Source organism: Bacillus rossius, chromosome 1 (genome assembly GCF_032445375.1).
Source record: "Bacillus rossius redtenbacheri isolate Brsri chromosome 1, Brsri_v3, whole genome shotgun sequence".
NCBI lineage: Eukaryota > Metazoa > Arthropoda > Insecta > Phasmatodea > Bacillidae > Bacillus > Bacillus rossius.
In genome coordinates, this window is record NC_086330.1 from 177,982,511 (window position 1) to 177,996,820 (window position 14,310).

A 14,310-nucleotide genomic window follows, 5' to 3' on the forward strand; every position below is an offset into this window, starting at 1 on the left:
TGACCTTTAAAACTTTACATAATTTGCCAAAATCTGCCTAAAATTCCTTAAAATTCGCCAAAGTTTCCATTTTTTTGAGAGAAAAAAATCCCAATAAAAATCCTGGAAAAATTTAAAAAAATAAAAAATTTATCTTTTCGAGGGAAAAATTCCCGTTTCGAAATAAAATTACCCGTTTTTAGTTCTCAAAAATACCATCATTCTGAAATGTCCCCATAGTGGCTTAAATTCCGCATGGTTAAGCCGCTCTAAGCCACTGGTGGGGAGCTTTGACCTTGACCTTGGCGGCCATATTAGATCTAGATCTTTACACATTCTTTATGTCCGCCATCTTGAAAACCTTTATTTTTATTATACGATTATAATGAAAAAAAATTTAAAATTTATAAAAATATCAATAAAATTTTAAATAAAAAAACAAATTTACGGCACGGAGCTCGGAGTCCTCGGTTCGAACCCGGTGAGGGCAAAAAAACTAATATGTCGACAGGTCCTTCCCTCACGGTGGCCGCTGGCAGACTGACCACCACCACTGTTGTTCATAGCATATATCATCTACAATCCCCCCCTAATTTTTTTTAATTTATTATTTTTTTTATCGTAATAACCACCCCCCCAACACCCTCACTACTACTGATGTTGTTCCCCCACCCTTACAAGAAAAAATGTTCACCCCTCCCTCCCTCCCTCGGCCACTCTCTTTACCCTCATTCCAACAGCTAACCCCCTCCCCCACAACAAATTTTTTTAGGGTATAAATACCCGTCGCCAGCCAGGGGAGCCTTCCTGGGCGCTGCGGTCGTATAATTATAATATAATACTTCTTCAACTATTCGGCTGGCTGACAGCCTGGCGGGAAACGACTAAAGTCGCCCCCAAAACAACCAGTGACACCAAAACCAAATGCGAACAAAATGTCCAAGCTCCCGCCCATTTGCATAGTAGCAATTCTACTCTGTCCAACTCTTCTTTCAGAACCATCCTGCTATTCCTGTAACCAACCTGCTTGTAATTAATGCATGAAATTTTGCATCCCGCATGTCAGTGCCCAGGGTTTTCCCTGTGTCTATGCAGGTTTTACCTGGGCCCATCTTATCTAGTTATAGTCTAGAATAGTCAGTGAGGGGAGTTAGTCATGGCTAAAACGTTACCATGGCTGGCCAATCCCCTCCTAGCACATGATGCATGCTTCCTCTCCTGCATGGTTCATAACCTGCATGCTTAGAGCGTATAGGCTTCGGCCTGAGACGCACTTAGTCTTCCCTACCCAGACCCCTCCCAAATACACTTAGTAATTAGTTAGGTTAGGAAAAAAAAAAACGGGAGCCTTCAGTTTTGCAGTAGCTCCCAGCCTGAAGAAAAGACGATGTTTATGTGTTGTGCGAGCGTAGCCAAGATACTTTCGGCAATCGTGGCGTACGGTAGAGTTCGTACCTTAGGAGGTCTGGACAAGGAGACTCTTGGAAATTCGTAATTATTTAGCTAGAAATTCGAGAAAAATTCCAAAATTCATTAAATAAATTTACAATCAATATACTTATTGATCCGGTCAGTTCCTGTCCTTGGTTAGATACTTGATCGAGTCAATATATTTTTATTTTATGTAAAAAAATAATTTCAATAAATCATGTTCAAAATTCTTAAAGAGGCTTAAAATCCTTTACTACCATCAACCTATAAGCCATCATGTCCACCATCTTGGAAATTCGTAATTATTTAGTTATAACTCGGGAAAAAGTTCAAATTTCATTAAATAAATTTGCAATCAATAAAATGATTAATTAGATCGACTTAGGTCCTTGGTACGATTCTGGACAATGAAAAAAAAATTAAATATAACAACAATCTAACATAATAGTGACAGGTTCGAGAAATAAAACAACACAAGTTCTTTCACAAAATAAACTTTATTACATAATTCCTATTCTACTACAGGATCACTTGCGAAGGTTAGTAATCGTATAAACATTTAGGTCTGCATGGGTGTGAAATTACTAATTCGTAGCTCCAATCGGTTTATACTAGACAGAGTCCAGCCAGAACCTTCTGACATAGTTCTCCTCTTGACAGAGTTTCTCGACAGCGTGTTTAACAGTTTGCTTCACATCTTCAGAATTGTAAATTATGCAGCCGATGTCTAGAATGCACACTTCTTCACTTCGTCATCGAATGGATACGGCTTTCCATATGTACAGTCCAACCACAAGTTATATTTTAATGGACCTTCTGTTGCTACGTTATCAGTAAGACGTATGATTATGTCCTCTCTGATGTCATCAAGAAAATTACAAATGTATTTCGACTCACTTAATGTATTTAGATAATAGTAGTCTTTCAATGTTCCACGAAATGCAGAGTTTGCCAAGTGGAATCCGTTATCATTTACCTGTAATGCACCGAACACAGTCTTAGGTTTAGTTCCATGTTCAGACGTTATAGCAATCGGTTACTGCGCATCTGTTTTTTTTTTGTACGTCTGCGAGTCTCCAATCTAAAGCGAGCAGTCGTAATTTCTACAGGTAGTTCTTCAGTAGACACACGGACTTAACCGATGCATTTTTTCACATGTCGTCGCAGACTGTCAATACGTGTAAACCAAACATGGCCCACATCGCAGCGAAACTTCATACGAGAAGGATTCTTCATGCATTTACTCCGCTCATGTCTTCGTGCGTCATGTGAAAATGCGAACGTCATATCGCAGTAGCTGCATGGATGTCTTAGAGGGGGAGAGGGGGAGATATAATTTTGAATGTCTATAAAACTAACTTTTTTATGAGAGCAGATTTTCATGAAATAAATCATGAAATCATTCAACGATAAAAGCTGTTTATTTAATTAAGCGGATGGGTTCGCCCCAAGGAGAAAATTAACGCGGTGAGTCCTCGTGGACATAGAGAAATGACACACTCACTATTTATGTGTCTACGAAACATGATTTTTTTCTGCAATTTAAATTGTAATATACAAAAAGGGTATTGAAAATTGAAACAAGTATGGCGACACTACAAACTGTCAGGATCTTTATTTTTTTCTTACTCTCTACTTAGTTCCTTACAAAAGCATTCACTCTCGCTCTCTCTCTTCTATTCCCCCTCCCCAGGAGCGTTAAACGTTTAACGTAACCTTGTTGGAAGTCGCATTAGAACAAAAATTTGTAGCACATATACGAGAGGAGTTGAACCCCACATACCATACTGTGAAAGTCGATACTCTGATAATTATAAGCGGCAAAATATTTTAAATCAAGACCCCAGCCAGTATACATTTTTTTTTCATGTTGTAAACATTCATGTTAGTAATCAGCAACGAAGGAGTGAATAACTTGGACGAAGAACCTCTTACCAAGTATCCAGAATCTTACTGATACAGCCCATCCAGTGCACCAGCTTACTCCGAAGTGTAGTCAATTGATTATAATTTTTTAATTTTTTAATATCACCACCGTAGTGTACACCAATATATCACAGGTTGTGATTTAAGACCATAAATTTGCCACAAGTTTGTTAGTTTTATTTCGGTGAGTAATAAATTATTTCTCAGAAATAATAAATCAAGTTCCTATCAGATTTGCTCTAATGTTACGGTATTACCTGTACCAGCACTTTACTAAAACATCTCCCAAAATTTTTTTAGGAATGCAAATGACATACTCAGACAAAAATAATTTTAACAAAAAAAATAAAAACCGTCTTCAGCATTATTAGTAAAAAAAATAATACACACAAACAAGACAAAACGTGCATTACAAATCAGACCTAAATTCCGTATCACATGTAGTTTATTACATTAAGATAAACGATGTAGGCTAAGAAGAATAAATAAAAAATTATTTAATTCTATAATTTATTTAAATTAGTTCATTTATACACAATAAAATCTGACTGTATATATATCGTATACATTTCTCAGTCCATACGACATTCATTTTTATTAAAATAAATTATTATAGTTCTTTTTTAAGAGTGACAAAATACAATTAATTCATACAGATCACGATAACATCAGTTCAGGAGTGTAACACCTTAGAGGACCAGAGATGTTGATGCTAGAAACCTACCTTTACAAAATTTATAATGTTTTTTCAAGTAAAATATTCGTGTAATCTGTACACCGCACTTCTCACGCAGAAATTTTACACAGTCAAGATTATTCTACAGCATGCTTTTAATGGATGCGTGTACTTCGTAGTCGTTCAAATCGTTTACCACAGTAGCAGCACTGATACAGATATTCATCACAATTACCATCTCTTCCCCGCTGTACAACTTTCAAATGCACTTTGCTTTTACAATGCCTAATCAAATTACTTTTGTTTGTGAAATGTACACCACATGGGTCACACGGAAATGTCACACGATTAGCGTTTCTTCTACAGACATGATTTTAATGTCTTCTTGCATGTTGACGGTATGTAAAACTACACGTATACACACAGTACGTACACAGATGTCTCGTCGTTAGACCTTGAGTCACCGACGGCTTGGAAAGTTTATTACTTTCAGTGTACACTGCTGTTGTAGGCGACGAAGTCACGTATGTCGCATGAGCTGGAGATTTCCCAGTCGACATTGACAGATCATCTGTACTGGATGTCAAAGAATCTGAAGTATACACGACTGATGCAGAAGCTGGGAATTGCTCACTAAATGTTTTATTTACCAAATGCGGTGTAGTTACAGGTATCGGAGTCTCCTCTGCTGTCGATAATGCACACATTGAAGTCTCTTTGAGTGAAGAGACAGTAGATACAGCCATCATCGTAATCTCTGGAGATGGTAGCCTCGTTACCATCGGAATCTCCGGAGCTGCCCTCATCGTTGTCATCGGGATCTGCTTCGTCATCATCACCTCCTTCGTCAGGGACCCCGGTGAAGACGTGAGACCCTCCGCCAAGATCTCTGCAGGCGTTGACCCCGCCACCATTAGGATTTGTACCGATGTCGACGTTGCTACCATTGAGTTCGGATACACATGAATATTAATATACCAGACTTATATGCAGACAAGTCAATCCATCAGATCTGCACTTTACCACTACAAGAGGTGTACTGAGGGACCTGCTGTCTAAGACTCGCTTAAATGACAGTGTTCGCTTGTATAATACGGAAGTCAATACATCATCAATTGTTATTACTTAAAAAGAATTAGGAATTTGAAGGAATAAAAGTTTAAATTAAATATCGAAACAACTAATCACACATCATACATGCACGGTTCATTTAGGCTTACAAGAGGACCAAGAGTCTGAACAATGGAACTTTCATAAACCAAACATAATTTAAACTACTCAAATTTAATTTTATTATGTACAGCTACACATAACCTCCAAATGACTCCAAATGTCTACAACACATGACTAAAATATTTTATCTGATACCAGGCTAGGTCCAAAGTCAATTATTTTTTGTACCTCTCATCTACAGTTAAGGAGACCTTCAGTGTTGATATAGCTACAGCCAAGACATGCTCAGTACCACGCATCTTTAAATTCCCAAGCCTTCAGATTCGATCCTTGTTAAGCCTTACGACAAAAGTCTCCGAAACAAGAGACCTACTCTATGAGTTTACTAGAAATTTTTATGCTTGTCATAGCACACATCGATAAATATCTTCGTAAATAACCCAACGTATTATCAGACCACTAGCATTCGATTTATGCTCATACAGTAGGCCACCAACATATCCATTAACACAAGTCCAACCTACATTAAGCTCCGAACTTACTTTCATCAGTCTACTTGGCTACACTCAGCACATAAAAACTAAAAGAAGTCAATTAACAACCTATTATTTCTTTACATTCGGACATTTAACATCATACCGACGGCTAGTTAAATAAGCCGACAGTGAACATATTAGCAAAGTTTACATTTATATAGGACCAGGAGTCCATTTTACCTTCAGAACCTAGCTACACATACACAGTGCTGGATGCAAGTAATTCTAAGCTCATTTGCCATCACTGACACTCATATTACATTATTGACACATGATTCAACACTCATTTTCCATCATTAACATGCAATCTAACGAAAATTAACCATCATCGGCATTCAGTTCGACACTCATTTTACATCATCGACATTCAATTCGACACTCATTTTCCATAATCGACACTCAATTCACCACTCATTTTCCATAATTGACACTCAATTCGACACTCATTTTCCACAATCGACACTCAATTCGACACTCATTTTCCATCATCGACACTCAATTCGGCATTCATTTTCCATCTTCGACACTCAATTCGACACTTATTTTCCATCTTCGACACTCAATTCGACACTTATTTTCCGTCATCGACACTCAATTGTACATACTCTTTCCCACTTCGACACTCATTTTCCATCATCTACATACAGTAAAATGGAAACTTTACATCATACACACACACACATAAAATATTCATACTCAACTCAATTCTTTAAAGTAGGAAACACATGAACTTTATTGGGGTATGAATAATGCCACATTTTTATATCAATTTTTAAAATTATATTTATATCAAAAATACAAAAGTATAAAAATTCGTCAGTCAGTACACATTAATAACTTATTCTATATACCCAGAAATTCTAAGTTCATCAAGAATAGTCCACGTTTCTTTGATAACTGATAAAATTTCATCATCTTGCGAAACAAGTAAAATTCGCAACCTATTCGCCAACACGTTCGGGTCTTTCCACGATATATAATCAAATCAATTTCACTTGATGACACCATCTTCTTCGAGTGTTTGCTGAACATATTCTGAAAATCGTTGTAATAATGATTATGATAAATTCCATCATCATTACCGGTGCTGACCACATCTTTATCAAAGAAATTGACATCTTCATCTTGCTTATCCCATGATTTCGAATTTGTTGACATTGGAGTACCATCATTGTAATGAAGCTTACTTGCTTATTGGCCAAAAAAATTTTATCTAAGTCCGTAGAAGACTACTATAAGACGACTTGTCATTTTTTCTGGAGATGTTTTTTTCATAATATTCTACCTTACTTATATCTTCAACACCATTTAAGCTATTTCCTTTCTCAAGACCTGGAGATATTTTAACACAATCGCTTTTAAGACTAGGTATATAAATTTCATTGTAAGACATACTGTCCCCGAGCATAGCGTCTCCATCTATGTACTTTATCTCCTGCGCGAGCTTGGCTTTACAAGTTTTATCGTGTCCTTTTTAAATTTTCTCTTCGTGTCAACAGCCTACCACACTTGCCACAACTTAGTATTTGGCGGAATGGACTTTTAACACAATCGTTCTTTTCATGTCTACGAGCATTATAGCTTTTATCAAAGTATTTGCTACAGTATGTACAATGTCCTTCAGATCGAGATTGATATTTGAATATCGTACTGTTACGATTTACCGCGGGGGTTCGTAAAGGATAGCCCAATTAAAGATCTTTATCACACACACAGTTGTATTTATTACCACTACTTGTCACTTACAAATAATATTCTAAGATGGCAAATAATTAACTACACTTAAAGAAATGTCAATTTCCCAGTCCTTCGTTTCACACACCTCACTGGGCCGCACTTCCGGCGCAACTCTGACCGCAGCACCCCTTGTGGGTCTCCGCCGCGGGACTCCGTCGCCGCACTCCGCCGCCGCCGTCACACCCTTCGCCGAGATCCCACACGACGCCTCGCTCGCAACTTCACTCGGGACTCCTCCGCGCCAGCGACTCTATCGCCCGGAAACTCCCGACTCCACTGAACTCACTCACTCCCTGCCCTGGAACCTTCGTCCAAGGACTTCGCCACTCTGCCGCACCCGCGGCACTATCGCCCGGAAACTCCGCCGCGGGAGAACTCCCGACTTCACTCACTCACTCCGACTCTCTCGAAGGTCGGCAAACCTCCTTATATAGCCCTTGGGTTCCCGTCCAGAACAATCGGGCATGTCTCTGAGATATCGCGTGACCTTCGCCGTCGAAATGTCCAGAAACGCGTCGTAAGTCCTATCGAAGGACGCGGCGGCTGCTTAAAGAACGCCGATAAACGCAACAAGCATCGGGTTCCCACAAAACGCGCCGATAAACATGTCTGAGTCCTTTTATTCCGCAGTGCGGCCTCTTTTAAGTAACTCGATCTGAGGCAGGTACGCGCTGCGACGGTCAGGATGTAGCGAGATAGTATGACACGATATACCAGGGAGAGGATGCAGGTGGAAGGGGGCGCAGACAGGCCGAACGAGCGCGGCGATGCCAAGCACTGCAGCCAAGCGCGATCGTAACAGTACCTTCACTAGACTGATACGTACTCCATAATGGTTGAATGGCGACTAAAGTATTTTTTTTAGGTACTTCGTATTTTTATATATGAGCATTCGACAATTATTTTCGACAAAAATTTTTTTTTTTTTCATTTTGAAAAAAATAATCATGACCCAAGTAGTTTTACTACCCACCTTCATATTTCCTCATGCGATGTGTTGTAAAAGCAACCGATGTTGGTCGTAGGTTGCGGAATGCTCACTCGCGAACTGTTGAAAAGGTTTGCTTCCCTAGATCTCAAGAGGACGAACATTGACTTTATTTAAAAATTAGTGAATAATATCATAGTAGTATGTTTTGGTTCCTCCTGCGCCAGGGTTCAGGGTGTGGTGCTTGGTGCCGGGGTCCAGCATATTGGATTGTGACGTCACGGCGGTCATTTTTTACTCAAAAATTCCTCAAAAATGACTCAAAATTACTCAAAAATTCCCATTTTGAGGAAAAATTTCCCAATTAAGTCCTTAAAAATACCAGCAGCTAGAAATGTCCATATGTAGGCTTAAGCATCCATGTCTACAGCCTACGATAAGCCTCTGATATAATCATGGAATATGACGTCACAATTGCAATTATCGTTACGCCCGCCATTTTTAAAATCTTTATTTATTATCCGATTTTAATGAAAATTGTTTAAAATTTATAAAAAAATGAACTAATAACATTTTAATAAAAAAACTAAAATAAACAAACATTTGCGACACGGATCTCGGAGTCCTTGGTTCGAAACTGGTGAGGGCAAAAAAATAAAAATGGTGACCGATCCTTCCCCCGTGGTGGGTGCTGGCAGACTGACTCCCACCACCTTTTTCAAAGCATATATATCGCCAGTGAGCATGACATGTCCGCCATCTTGAAAGTCCGTAATTTTAATGCTAGAGATTCGGGAAAAAATTTAAAAATCATTAAAAAAATTAATCAACCGAATTAAATAATAAAAATCCTTAAAACCACCGTTGCCTTTTCGTGACGGCCGCCATCTTGAAAATCCGTAATTTTAATGCTACAGATTCGAGAAAAATTCCAAAATTCATCAAAAAATGTACTTATTACAACACTGATCGATTAGTTCGATTCCTGTCCTTGGTTCGAAACCGCTAAGAGCAAAAAAATAAATAAAACATCAGATCCTTCCTCCACAGAAGCCACCTACAGACGAACCTACCACCAATAACAAGGTATATATCGTCAACTAGTATGACATCATGTCCGCCTTCTTGTCTTCGTGTGCTGGAGACCACCATCTTGTTTACATCTGCTAGAGTGTGCTGATGACATGTTAGTATAATTTTCTGATCATACCTTTAACCTGGACTGTTGGCATTGACCTTTGACATTGACATTTGACCTTGGACTTTGACCTCGACCTTGAATTTTTTACCTTGACCTTGAAATTTGACCTCGACATGAAATTTGACCTTGAAATTTGACATTGACCATGAACTTTACTTTGACCTTGAAATTTGACCTTGACCCTGACCTTGACGACCATCATGGATCCTACATTTTGCATCAGTACATGCTACCAGGAGCTACCACATGCTAGTGGTCATTGCCACCATCTTGTTTTCGTCTGCTGGAGGACACCATCTTGTGTGTGTGTACACGTCTTACCATCATGCTAGTTTTATTCTAACCCGCTAGAGTGCAGTAATCATTATTTTTGCTGTGACACGCGCCATCTTGAAATTTGGATGCCATCCTGAAATCATGTAATTATTTAGCTAGAAATTCGGGAAAAATTCCAAAATTAATTAAATAAATCACTCATTAATTTACATACTTATTCGATACGCTCCTGTCCTTGGTTCGATACTCGATCGATGCAATAATGTTTAATTTTATGTAAAAAATAATAATTTCAATAAACCATGTTCATCAAAATTAAAGAGACTTTAAATCATCTACTACCATCATCCTATCAGACATCAAGACCAACATCTTGGAAAATTCGTAATAATTAACCTAGAAATTCAGGAAAAAGTTCAAAATTTATTAAATAAATTTGCAAACAATATACTGATTAATTAGGTCGACTAAGGTCCTTGGCACGATCCTGGACGAAGCTAAAAGAAATTTATTTTAAATACCAGAAAAGTGTAAGGTTCGAGAAATAAAACACCACAAAGTCTTTTACAAACATAATATTTATTACACAATTTCTATCCTACTACAGGATCACTTGCGAAAGCCAGAAATCTTATAAACATTTAACCCTGCATAGACGTGCAACGACTACTTCTTGGCTCCAAATGCTCCAAATCCTCCAAATTCTTCAACAGCTCCAAATGCTCCAAACGCTCGAACAGCTCCAAATGCTCCAACAGCTCCAAATGCTCCAACTGCCTTTTCTTTCAACAGCTCCAATGATATTGGGCTCCAATGCTACGAGTCTAAGAGACTACGAGGCTACAAGGCTACGAGTCTAAGAGACTACGAGTCTAAAAGGATCTAGCTGGTTACGAGTTATACATGGCTGCGAGACTGCATGACATAAAGACCGCATGGCTACTAAACTACATGTCTATGAAGTTACAAGGATACAAGTCTACTCGGCTCTAAAAGCTCCCAACATCTCAAACACGCAATGTACGCAATATACGCGCAATACATGCAAGTTACATGCAATAAATGTAATGATTACACAGTACACACAGGAAACGAAATAAATAGTACACACACAGGAAAAAACGGAATGTAAACACAATACACACAGGAAACGGAACGTACACACAGTAAACGGAATGTATACACACAGTACACACAGGAAACGGAACGTACACACACAGTACACACAGGAAACGGAACATACACACAGTACACGCAGGAAACGGAATGTACACACAGTACACACAGGAAAAGGAACGTACACACAGTACACTCAGGAAACGGAACGTACACACAGTACACACAGGAAACGGAACGAACACACAGGAAACGGAATGATCACACATACAGTAGCGGAAACACAGGCTTAGTTGGAAATCAGAATACAAGAAATAAAAACATTTAATCTTTACTTTCAATATTTAATTTATTTCTCAACATTACACAAATACAAGTAAAAGAAGCCATTATTGTATGTAGCCAGCTTTCCTCAGTTCTTTGAGTATGAAGGATATTTCTTTGATGCACGAATAGTTTCCTGCACAAAGCGAGCCATGTAGAAGTCTTAGCCGGTCAAACCAATATGTTTGGATCTTTCCATGATGTGTAATCAATCTCTTCTACCACCATCTTACTTGCTTGTTTATTATACATACTTTTAATATCACAATCGTCCCAGTGATCATAATAAGCATTATCAGATTTATTTATTATAACACGTCGTTTCCATCGTTTCGGTCTCAGGACACCGCCACATTCTTCGATCTTGTCAGCTCTAGGTGCTTCATCACAGTATATGCCTTTGTCAACAGCCTCAGAGTCACTGTAACAATCACTGAAGAAGACATCCTCTTCACCCAGATTACCGTATGAATTCGCTATCGATGATGTCGAAGTGTCTTCATCGTCTTCTTGCTTCCTTTTTAGGAGTCCATCATTTTTACAAAGATTGGAGGATCTACTGAATATAGTCTTGAATGTATTCTCTCTTTTCACGGTGTTGATACTTCCATTAGTTTCAGTCTTCCCGAAGCCATCAGCATCCTTCAATTTATGTTCTTCGTCACGATCGGGTGAGCTAATACCATCACGCTCAGGACAAGGAAAATTACTGTCGTAATGCAGATCACTCTTCTTTAGTCTAGTGGATCCATCGATGTCCTCTATGCCGTAAGTAGGCTTGGCTTTACATGTTCCATCATGCCTGTTTAAGCTATCAATTCATGTTAACAACCTGCTACACCGATTACAGCTTAACATTTTGCGTAGTGGGTTTTTAGCACAATCATTCCTCTCATGACGTCTAGCATTCCTTCTCATGACGAAATCCTTGCCACAGTATCTACAGCGGATTCCTTCCGATTCAGCTGCAGATAACAAACCATGATCCATGGTAGCTTCTGCGACTAATATTAGATACAAACTGACAGTTTTCCAATTGGAACCATTTTTTTAAATATACTTTTTTTAATATTTCATCAGCGAGAGTTAAGTTATCTAATGCAAAGCAAATTGATGCAAGTAGTTCTGCTTGTCAACAACAGATGTCGACACATTTTTGCTTGCAGGTAAATATTATTTATTTTATGTGGTATGCGGGATGCTCACTAATGATCGCAAAAGAAGGAAGGCTTCGATAGACATCAAGGAGAAGGAAGTTCGTCCTTCGTGATAGTGTTTCTCTTCCGTCTTATCAGATATTTTTGGACTGAGTAATGTTTATTTGTTTTTTGAAATCCACCTTATAAAAAAAATATCAGTTCTGATTTAGTACCAGATATGAACAATTTATTTGCATCACAGGATAAAATGACATAACTCATTAGGAAAAAGTCCTTCATGCGGAGATCAATTTCTCATCTGTAACCGGAAGCACTCTGAGAAAACCACCATAATATTGACAAGAATAATCAGAAGCACACGGAGAAATACACCATAACATTGACAAGAGTAATCGGAAGCACACGGAGAAAACCACCTCAAGTTTTCTTTAATTACATGAAATTACAGAAAAAATAAATAAAAAAATAAAAATAAAAACGAACAAATACAAAGGATTCTGGCTTGTACTAGAACTCTAGCTTTGCACAACAATAAGAAGTTCACAAGCTAGCAGAATCCTTTCTATTTTTTCGTTTTTATTTTTATTTTTTTCATACAGTAGAGTCTCACTAATCCGGACTTGTCCGGACCGGACCCTGTCCGGATCACCGAAAGTCCGAATCATCCGTAATCAACTTTAAAATGTATCAAAAACAAGTTTTATAGGCTAAATAAAAAATCTTTATGCTTAAAAATCAACTGCGTTTTATTATAAGGTACTTAAGAAACTATATACATATGTGTGTAACATATATAAAACAATAATATGTATTGTACATACCTACATGTAATTAAAAAGTATAAATCAATTAAAGTTATAAAACAATTAATTTACTCGAAAACGTCTGTAATATTCTTTTGTTTTAAAGAAGATTGCCGTCGTTTTGCCGTGCGATCTCGTAGGCGCCTCAACGTCAGTAGCTCAGCAGACGTTGTGTCGCTTTGCTTCTCAAAGTAACTCAGCAACCCCTCCAGCATTGTAGTCGCTTCGCCATGAGTTGGGCCAGCTGATTCCTCCGTACCTCCATCGTCATCTTCCGAACTGTCTATTTCAGTTGCTGTGTTTGCAATGCATGCCTCCACGATTTCATCTTCACTTAACATTTGATGACCAATACCGTTGTCATCGTTAATCCATTCTGATATGTCATTCTCCTCTATGTTGGCACAACCCTCCAACTGTTGAAAAACATGTACAAAATCAAAGCTAGTTGAAGTTGGTTGAGTTTCGTCTTGTCCCTGTTTTTCCTGTGAAATGCTTGGCCACAAATTTTTCCAGCTTTTTTGAAGAGTTGACGGCTTAATTTCTTCCCATGCTTCTGCGACCAAGTAAATGACAGTCTTCATTGTCACTTTCTTAATATGATTCATTAAGTTAGCTGACGGGTCTGCTTCTTGTTGCTCTAAAAGAAACATGATCATTTTTTTTCCTATATCGCCGTTTTATTGCTTCAATCACCCCTTGATCCATTGGTTGTATCAAAGCAGTCATGTTTGGTGGCAGAAATTTTACGAAAATTTCACCGTCTCGCAATTCTTCACTCGAGTGGCATGGTGCATTATCAATTAACAACACAGCTTTTTCTGGGCGGTTTTCGTCTCTCAAAAACTTTTTTGTTTTAGGAACAAATGTTTCAAAAAACCAAGCTTTAAAAATTTTGCTGTCCATCCATGCTGATTTTTGTGAAGTGTACTGGGCTGGAAGAGCATTTCTATTAAGATTTTTAAGGGCCCTAAGCTTAGCCGATTTGCCTATAACCAATAGTGGAATTTTCAAGTTGCCAGAAGCATTACTACAAGGAAGCAA

At 38.2% G+C, this 14,310-nt stretch overlaps 1 protein-coding gene across 11 annotated transcripts in view; it reads left to right on the forward strand.

Annotated features, from left to right (window-relative positions):
- The window catches only part of LOC134527125 (casein kinase I), a 480,870-nt gene that overhangs the window by 194,201 nt on the left and 272,359 nt on the right, over positions 1-14,310 (forward strand). The gene's annotated exons all lie outside the window — the stretch shown is intronic.